The sequence below is a fragment of the Pinus tabuliformis genome, chromosome 1_1 (genome assembly GCF_031772625.1).
Source record: "Pinus tabuliformis cultivar Carrire ecotype Pingquan chromosome 1_1, CPIR1, whole genome shotgun sequence".
NCBI lineage: Eukaryota > Viridiplantae > Streptophyta > Pinopsida > Pinales > Pinaceae > Pinus > Pinus tabuliformis.
In genome coordinates this window covers 994,470,249-994,478,549 of record NC_142297.1, presented here as the reverse complement: position 1 = coordinate 994,478,549, position 8,301 = coordinate 994,470,249, and positions in this window count along the sequence as shown.

The following is an 8,301-nucleotide window of genomic DNA, read 5'->3' as shown; positions in this document are numbered from 1 at the left end:
TGTCTGCCGCCCTATCGATCGCAATGCACTGAACACAACATTCGGGAAGATTGACTGCCATACCGTAAAAAGTATTCTGCAGTTTTGCAATTGGTTTGGTAATCCATCTGTCTAGATTTCCAGAGCAGTCCCTTTCGTTCATTTTCAAACTCCTTAATAGAAAATGTCCATCTGAGCACTTGTCACTTCAGGCTCATTAAAAATCGAAGGCGACTAGAGTCATCTTTTGTTTTTTCTCGACTCTTAAAAATTGAAAAAACAATTGTGTCAAAGCGTCTAAAATTCATCTAATTCGGAAACATACTTCCCCTTGATTTTTAGTTGATCGAGTAATCCGCAATCATGGAAGAAAGTCAATTGAAACCCAGTCGTTCGCGGAGGCTTACGAGTCAACCATCTTTGTCTCCAGAGTCGAAACTGTTACGAAGAAAGCAAACTCATTTAACCGGTTCCAAATCCCCTGGTAAAGTTATAACAAGTGTTTCGACACCATCGGAGACTCCGGTTACTCCAAACATTTCTGGTATCCCTGCCTTTACAGAAGAAGTTCAACAGCCACCAAAGGACAGTAGAAATGATCCTAGTGTGAAGGTAAACACTTGTGTTACTGAGCCAGCTCCATCTACAGCTGATTCGGAAGGTGTTATTCCCCAAACATCTGTCGCTGCAGATTCTATACCTTCTTCGGCACCAGAAATATTTTATGGGCCTGACGATCTACCTCTTCCACCTGGTCTGATTGCTATAGAAGATATTGTGGAGGATCCTCCATCTAGTACTCCATTGCGATTTGGAGTCGGGATCACTTTATATCCTTCTTCGTCAAAAATTAGTCTACCGCCATCGGAAGCTCTTATAGAATCGCTAGGAAATCTTTTGGATAGACTAGAAATGTTTGAACAACCGTCGACATCTAGGACTGTGTCATCTGACACAGTGACAACAAAACTCCTTGTTGTCACTCCAACAATGTTTGCTAGCATACCATCTATCCCAACTAGCTCTCAATCGCTAGACGAGGCCTACTCAGGGGCTATTTCGACTGTATGGTCCATTCCTATTTGTTCATCTGGAATAGTATCTGGGAACTCTTATGTTGAGTCTCAGGAAATTGATCCTTCAGGGTGTCAATTTGGGAAGTCCGGTCCTCAAGGGAAAAAAATTCCTTTAAGCACTAGATTACAGCCGTATGGGGGGTAGTATACCCTTTCATTGTCTCCTCCGGGAGGACAACCATATGGGAGTTCACAAAAAAATTTAGGTTATGCTGGAATTACATCTAGCGGTTGGGTGTCGATACTGCCTCAACAACCAAGAGTTGTATATTCAATGCAACAATGCTTACCTATGTCAAATATACCGAGTACGCCAGCTATTGTGATGGTGTCGCAAGTACAAGAGTTGCCTGTTGTATGCCAACCTCAGTTTTCTCAGGTGGTAATGCAACAGCCTCTTGTCCCTATGACTCAACCACAATCGCCAACTAGTGGAACGACACAGGCCCAAACGGGTACAATTACCCCTCATCCTGGTCAAATAGTCAGTATTGGACAACAACGCATGGCTTCACAACCATGGCTGGTGCAATACCAACAACCGCAATTCCAACAAGTATACCAAGGATATGAGCAACAAATCTGTTATAGACATTTTTGTGCCTCGCAACATGGAGCATGAAATGTCAATAAATACAGGGATCCTCAGTCCCTAAACATGTTGTTCTTACCCCTAAAAGAACAAGGTCATCAAACAACAGCACTTCCAATCAGTTCTCCACCTGAAAACACTTCAAAACAGGCTAATTTTGGATCATGTCAGCTGCTCCACTGAGCATCTGCGCTGGAATGCAACTGCTCCTCCTTGTACCTGCGCTGGAAGTCAAATCTAATGAAGGCTACCTGCGCTGGGCGAGATTGGCCAAGTGGCACAGTCATTCTGCAAGGTGTCAACTGCCCAGGAAGCTTCCAAACTGACACTTGGTTCATGAGATTCGCCCTGTGATGAGTAAGAGGTACTTGATCACCATGTGTAAGCAAGGATCTCCAAGTGGACTCAAGAACTGAAGATTAACTGAAGAGGGAGAGGACACAAGGCAGCTTCATGTCAGTCTCAAGCTGACTCATCCTCTCTTCTTCTCTCCTATATATAGAGCTCTTCTATGAGGTCTAAGGAGGCTGGAATTTTGTGTAAAGCAAGGAGGTGCTGTTGGTTTACAGTTAGAGCTATTGGGTGATTGTTTTACTAGAGGTGAAGAGGAGAGTTCTTGCTGCTGGGGAGGTGCTGCTGGATTGGAGCCATCATTGGTTGTAACCTTCTCAGAACCCTGTTACTTCTATCAATAAAGTTTTGCATGTTCTCCTATATACTTGTATTGCATTGATGTATTGTATTTACATGTATATTTGATTCACTCTAATCCATGCATCAGTTATGAGTACTTGTATCTTGTAGTTTCCTCTCTTGTTTGTGCAGGATCCGTGTGTAGCTGGACCAGCAAAGAGAAAAAGGAGCTGTGAACAAGAGACAAAGAGAGAGGATAAGGATCGACTAAGCGAAAGACACCAGGTTGGTTAATCTCTTCTTCCTTCTCTCTGTACTTTCATAAAGGAAAACATCAAAGCTTTACTTTCAGTTGTTGCTAAAGACTGTCACCTTTAGAGTAGGGATAGGGTCATCTGAGTCGGATACTTTTCCCCACAACAAACTGGCGACTCCACTGGGGAGCCTAGTATCTTGTTGGTGTTTGTAGTATTTTGCTATTCATTTCTTGAAGAAAAGAGTACCAAATCGAAAAGCTTTTGACTATATCAAAAGCGAAGTAGAGGGTCTGCTACTCTTGCTCATTTGCTGAGCAAATTCAAGATTTAAAGAGCTTATCTACAAAAGAATCTTTACTCTTTGTGATAGATATTCATCCTCTTGATCATCCCTTAGCCTGTACTTGACCTATAGCTTTTTATTTCAGCAAAAACAGTGCATTTTTGAGCTTTTTATGACCGGGAAAACTTTGTAGACGCAACTCTCGTGTCCCAGAGCAGGCTGTCCATAGGCAGTCTGCATTACAGCGCAGGTGCTCCCTTCGGGAACTGCGCTGAGAGTCAAACTGACAGACCAGAGCCTGCGCTGGTCCAGTTAGCCAATGTCTTGCTGAGGTTTCCCTTTGTGTCTGAGCCCTGTTTTCACTGATTTTTTGTTGATTGCTTGCTGGTCATTGTACTTGCTGTAAACCAACTTTCCTTGACATTATTCCGCCTCAGTTGTGTGATGAAACTGTGATTGTTCTTTTAGTATTTCTTGTTTCAGTTACAGTTTCCCATTGTGAAAAGCGAACCAGTATAGCTGTGGCCTCTTAGATCCTGAACTGTAAAAGTGTCTTTGTGATCTTAAGAGCTAGTTTTATTACTGTTCATGGCTGTTTGAGTTTGTTTGTTTTTCATCTTATGGTTTGAATTCGTATATTTTTAGTGTTAAAACAAGTACCTGTAAGGTGCCTTTTCATTTTAGACGAAACTTGCTTGTTTACACTTCAAATTGAATTCGAAAATTATACAACACTTTCCTTTTGTCTACATCAACATTAAGGGAAAAGAAAAGAAATACATGCATCTTGCATTTGCATTTTTGATAAGTTTGTGTGTCTGATCTAGGAGAAAGTGCATTAGTTTGTGCTTTGTGCTCTGTGTGGAAAGATATTGTTTTTCTCTCCCCTCAGTAGTTAGGATTTTCAAAGCTAAAAAGATTGTAAAGCTTGCTTATCATTTTAGCTGCATTTAGGAATTTGTACCAATACATCTCGTGGTGATCCTGAAAGACAAACTGATAAACAAGATCAACTTAAAATATATTGAATGAATCTAAAAACGCATTGTAACATAACGCTCACAATAGAGGTCTAGGTAGAGACGTGTTCCGGCGTCGTTAAACGTAGTGACTGTCGATCTCTACGAAGGTGGGTGATTCCTCCTGAGGGACGATAGCACTAATACGGACTTGAGCTCCCGCGTACCGTCGCGTATATTGGGAGACCCCTATAGGCAATTATCCTTTATCCTTAGGAAGCCGTGTCGACTGCCCTACTGATCGCGATGCAGTGAACACAGCATTCACGAAGATCGACCACCCGTACCGTAAAACTTACTCTGTGGTTTCGCGAAAGGTTTGGCACACCCTCTGCCTAGATCTCCAGAGCAGTTTCTTTTGGCCCTTTTCAAACTCTATAACTGAAAAGGTCCAACCGAGCATTTGTCACTTCGGGCTCGTTAATACATCGAAGGCGACTAGAGTCATCTTTAGCTTTTTCTCGACTCTTAAAACATGAAAAAGCAAAGTTGTGTCTAAAAGCGTCTAATAAAATTCATTCAATACGGAAACATAATTCCCCTTTTTTGTATTTTAGTTGATCAAGTAATCCGCAACCGTGGAGGAAAGTCAATTAAAACTCCGTCGTTCGGGGAGACTTGCGAGTCAACCGTCTTTGTCTCCGGAACTGAGAGTAGTACGGACGAAGCGAACTCGCTGGACCAGGTCAAAATCTCCTTTTAAAGTTAGAACGGAAGTTCCAACAACATCTGAGATTCTGGTCACTCCCAATATTTCTGGAATCCCTGCCTCTATTGAAGAAGTTCAACAACAACAGAAGGACAGTGATACTGATCCTAGTCTGAAAACAAGTACTTGCGTAACTGAACCAGTTCCATCTGAAACCGGTCCACAGAGTCTTGTTGTTCAAACAACTGTCGCTGTCGAAGCAACCCCTTCTTCGGCACCAGAAATCTTTTACGGACCTGACGGTCTTCCTCTTCCTCCTGGTCTGATTGCAATAGAGGAAATCGTAGAGGACCAGCAAGCAAATACTCCAATTCATTTTGGAGTAGGTACCCCTCTTTTTCCTTCTGCATCAGAAGTTTGTCTATCGCCACCGGAAGTTCCTGAAGAATCGTTAGGAAGTTTATTGGATAGACTTAAAATGTCTGAACAACCGTCGACATCTAGGACTGTGCCAAATGACACAGCAATAGCAGAAGCTCCTGCTTTCACTCCAACGATGTTTGCCGGCATACCATCTGTCCCAACTAGTTCTCATCAACTAGAAGGAGTCCACCCAGGGACTATTATGACAACTTGGTCTGTTCCAGTTTGTTCTTCCGGTATAATACCCGGTAATTCTTATGTTGAAACTAGACAAATTGATCCCTTTGGGAATCAGTTTGGGCCATCCAGTCCTCAAAGGCAATCTATACCCTTGAGCTCCGGATTGTTACCGTATGGGGGGCAATATGCCCTTTCACTTCCTCTTCCGGGAGGATACCCATACGGCAGTTTTCAACCACATTCAAGTTTAGCTGAAGCAACGACGAGTGGTTGGGTACCTATGTTACCCCAACAACCAAGAGTTGTATATTCCATGCAACAATGTGTACCTATGTCTAGTATCCCGACGACGCCAGCAATTGTGACCGTGTCGCAAGTTCAGTCGATGCCTGTTGTATGTCAACCCCAAGTTGTAATGCAACAACCAATTGACCCTGCAACACAACCACAATCGCCAACTGCCGGGACGACACAGATACAAACAGGAACCATAACCCCGCATCTTGGTCCATCGGTTAGTGTCGCACAGCAAAACATAGCTTCACAACCATGGATGGTGCAATACCAACAACCTCAGTTTCAACAGGTGTACCAGGGATCTGAGCAACAGATCTTTGCGAATAGTGGGCAACCCTATATTCAGAATGGGTTAAACCAACCACTTTACAGTGGCCAAGCCCACCAACCATATCACTCATATCAACATCAGTTGCATTATGCTGGTATGCAAAGGCCTACTGCTCAGGCAATTCCATCGTACCCTGGGTACGCCTCGCCAAACCTGAATCAGCAGTTGCCATTCGTGGCGACCCTAGAATTACCAAATTTACATCGATTAACGAATGATCCAATCGCCTATGCCCATTGGTGGCCAGCGATTCCTCACAAACTTCCTTCGGACATTCCTAAATTCAATGGAAATCCTGGTGAAGATCCGTCGAATCATGTGATGACATTCCATCTGTGGTGTTCGTCGAATACCTTGAATGATGATTCGATAAGGCTTCGCCTTTTCCAGAGGACATTGACTGGTCCGGCGGCTAAATGGTATATTGAATTACCTAGAGCCTCTTTCGACAATTTTAGTTCCCTAGCCACGACTTTCTTAACACACTTTCAGTTACCTATAAGGTACGAAACTGGAACAGAGATCTTGACCAATTTCAAGCAGACAACAGCCACACATATATCAGATCATATACATGAGTGGCGCCGTCGGCGCAGAATGGTAAAAACCTATGTTCCAGATCAGCTATTAGCTGAGTGGTTTATAAAGTCGCTTCTGCCTGCTATAACAGAAGATGTGGCCAAGGGAGGCGTCGTAACAGAGGAGCAAGTTATTGCTCGTGCTCAATATTTGGACTTAGTATATACTCAGTCGGGCACGCTCTATGATAAGATACCTGACGCCCCCAGACTAGAATTTTCAATCCCTCCTCCTCCCGGATCGAATAGTGACTCTCATGCCGGTGATGGCGTGATTGGAACTGCAAACGCTAAGTCGACAAGGGATTCGAATAAGAAAGCCCGTAAGACTTCGAATCAAAAAGCAAATCAAGAGATTCTTGCTTCGGAGGTAAACACTGTATCTACGGATAAAGACAAAAACTCCAATCAACCAGGAAGCAAGAAGAAACAAAACAAAGGGAAGAAGAAGAAACAAGGTGGGTCATCCCCTCAAAAAACTTCTTCAAACCCTCCTGGGCAAGGGAAACAATTTTATCCATGTCAAATATGCGATGAAAATCATTTGACAAAGAACTGTCCGTTCAAAGCTGAGTTAAAAAGGTTCTTTAAAAGTTCCCAAACTTCAGCTGTGTTAACTGATCCATTTCCCACCCCAGGTCAAAATATGGTTGATAGTGGAAATGCTTCCCCGTCTCAAGTGCTTATGTTGTCGGTTTCTAAGCAAAATGATGCTTTGATCTCGACAAGGAATAAAGATTATGGGAATCCGCCGGTGTCGAACGACAAAGGGAAAGATCAACCCAGTAGTTCGACAACAACTTCGGCAGAAGTTGTACCCCCCCTCACGCATGAATTAACAATAAAGCCACCTAAGGGAGTAGTACACAAGTCGACATTTAATCCTCGTGCCAGAGCGGCGCAACACTATAATGTAGTGGAGGATTTGGCCCAATCGCCATCTGCTATGTCGACTCTTGAGGTACTACAAAATTGTCCATCCCAAAGACAAGCATTGTTATCAGCAATTGGTGGAGTGGATCCTAAAGATTCCAATCTTGTATCCTTTGATCACAAAGGATATGATCCTCGGTTACCAGCGCAATTAGCTTTCCTTATTCAAGTGAAAGCACTCAACAAAACTGTTCATAGAACGATTATTGATGAGGGAGCATCGACGTGTATCATGTCGATGAGTTGCTGGAAAACTCTTGGATCTCCAACCTTGTCGCGATCTTCGACGACATTGAAAGCATTTGACGGTAGGTCGTACACTCCGTACGGTATCCTAAATAATTTTAAGGTTGAACTAGGAGGAAAAACAGTAGAAATTGATGTTGAAGTCATTGATGGCAATCTTGACTATAACATCCTACTGGGAAGACCATGGATATATGCCATGGCAGCTGTAGTGTCGACATATTTTAGGAAGATCGCATTCCCGTTTGAAGGAGGAATTACGATCGTCGACCAACAGAATTTCCTCCCTAATGGTTCACAAGTTACTGGAAGCATTCCCCTGATCCATGGGAGCGACCACTCAATACAAGATATCGGAGTAGGCTTGCTAAAAGATCCCACAATGATGGGAACTTTCACGTTGCCACCTCCTTTCCATGAAGGGAATATCCCGTTTGTAGCAACATGCAACATGGTATCTTCGTCAAAGGTCGCAGAAGACAAAGTCGTCATGGATTATCAAGTGGTTTTGCCACCTAGCCCTATTGAAATATTGTAGCAATCAATGTTTCAGGCATGGAAGGCGAGCCCAAATCAACGCTCGTCAAGCGTTTGGGTAGATAGGTCCGAAGAATATGGTACCCCATTAGATCCATGGTCAAAAGTTCATGGGACTGACGAAGGAATCTTACAATCATTAATGATTGAGGGGGCACCATGGAATGATCACCACCATCGTTCCCTTCTTCCAGAATGTGAAGAAGAAACTCAGCACGACCTATACCACCCTTCAGTGTTTGAATTCCTAACAAATACTGTAAATACGGTGGATTCAGAGAGAAACCT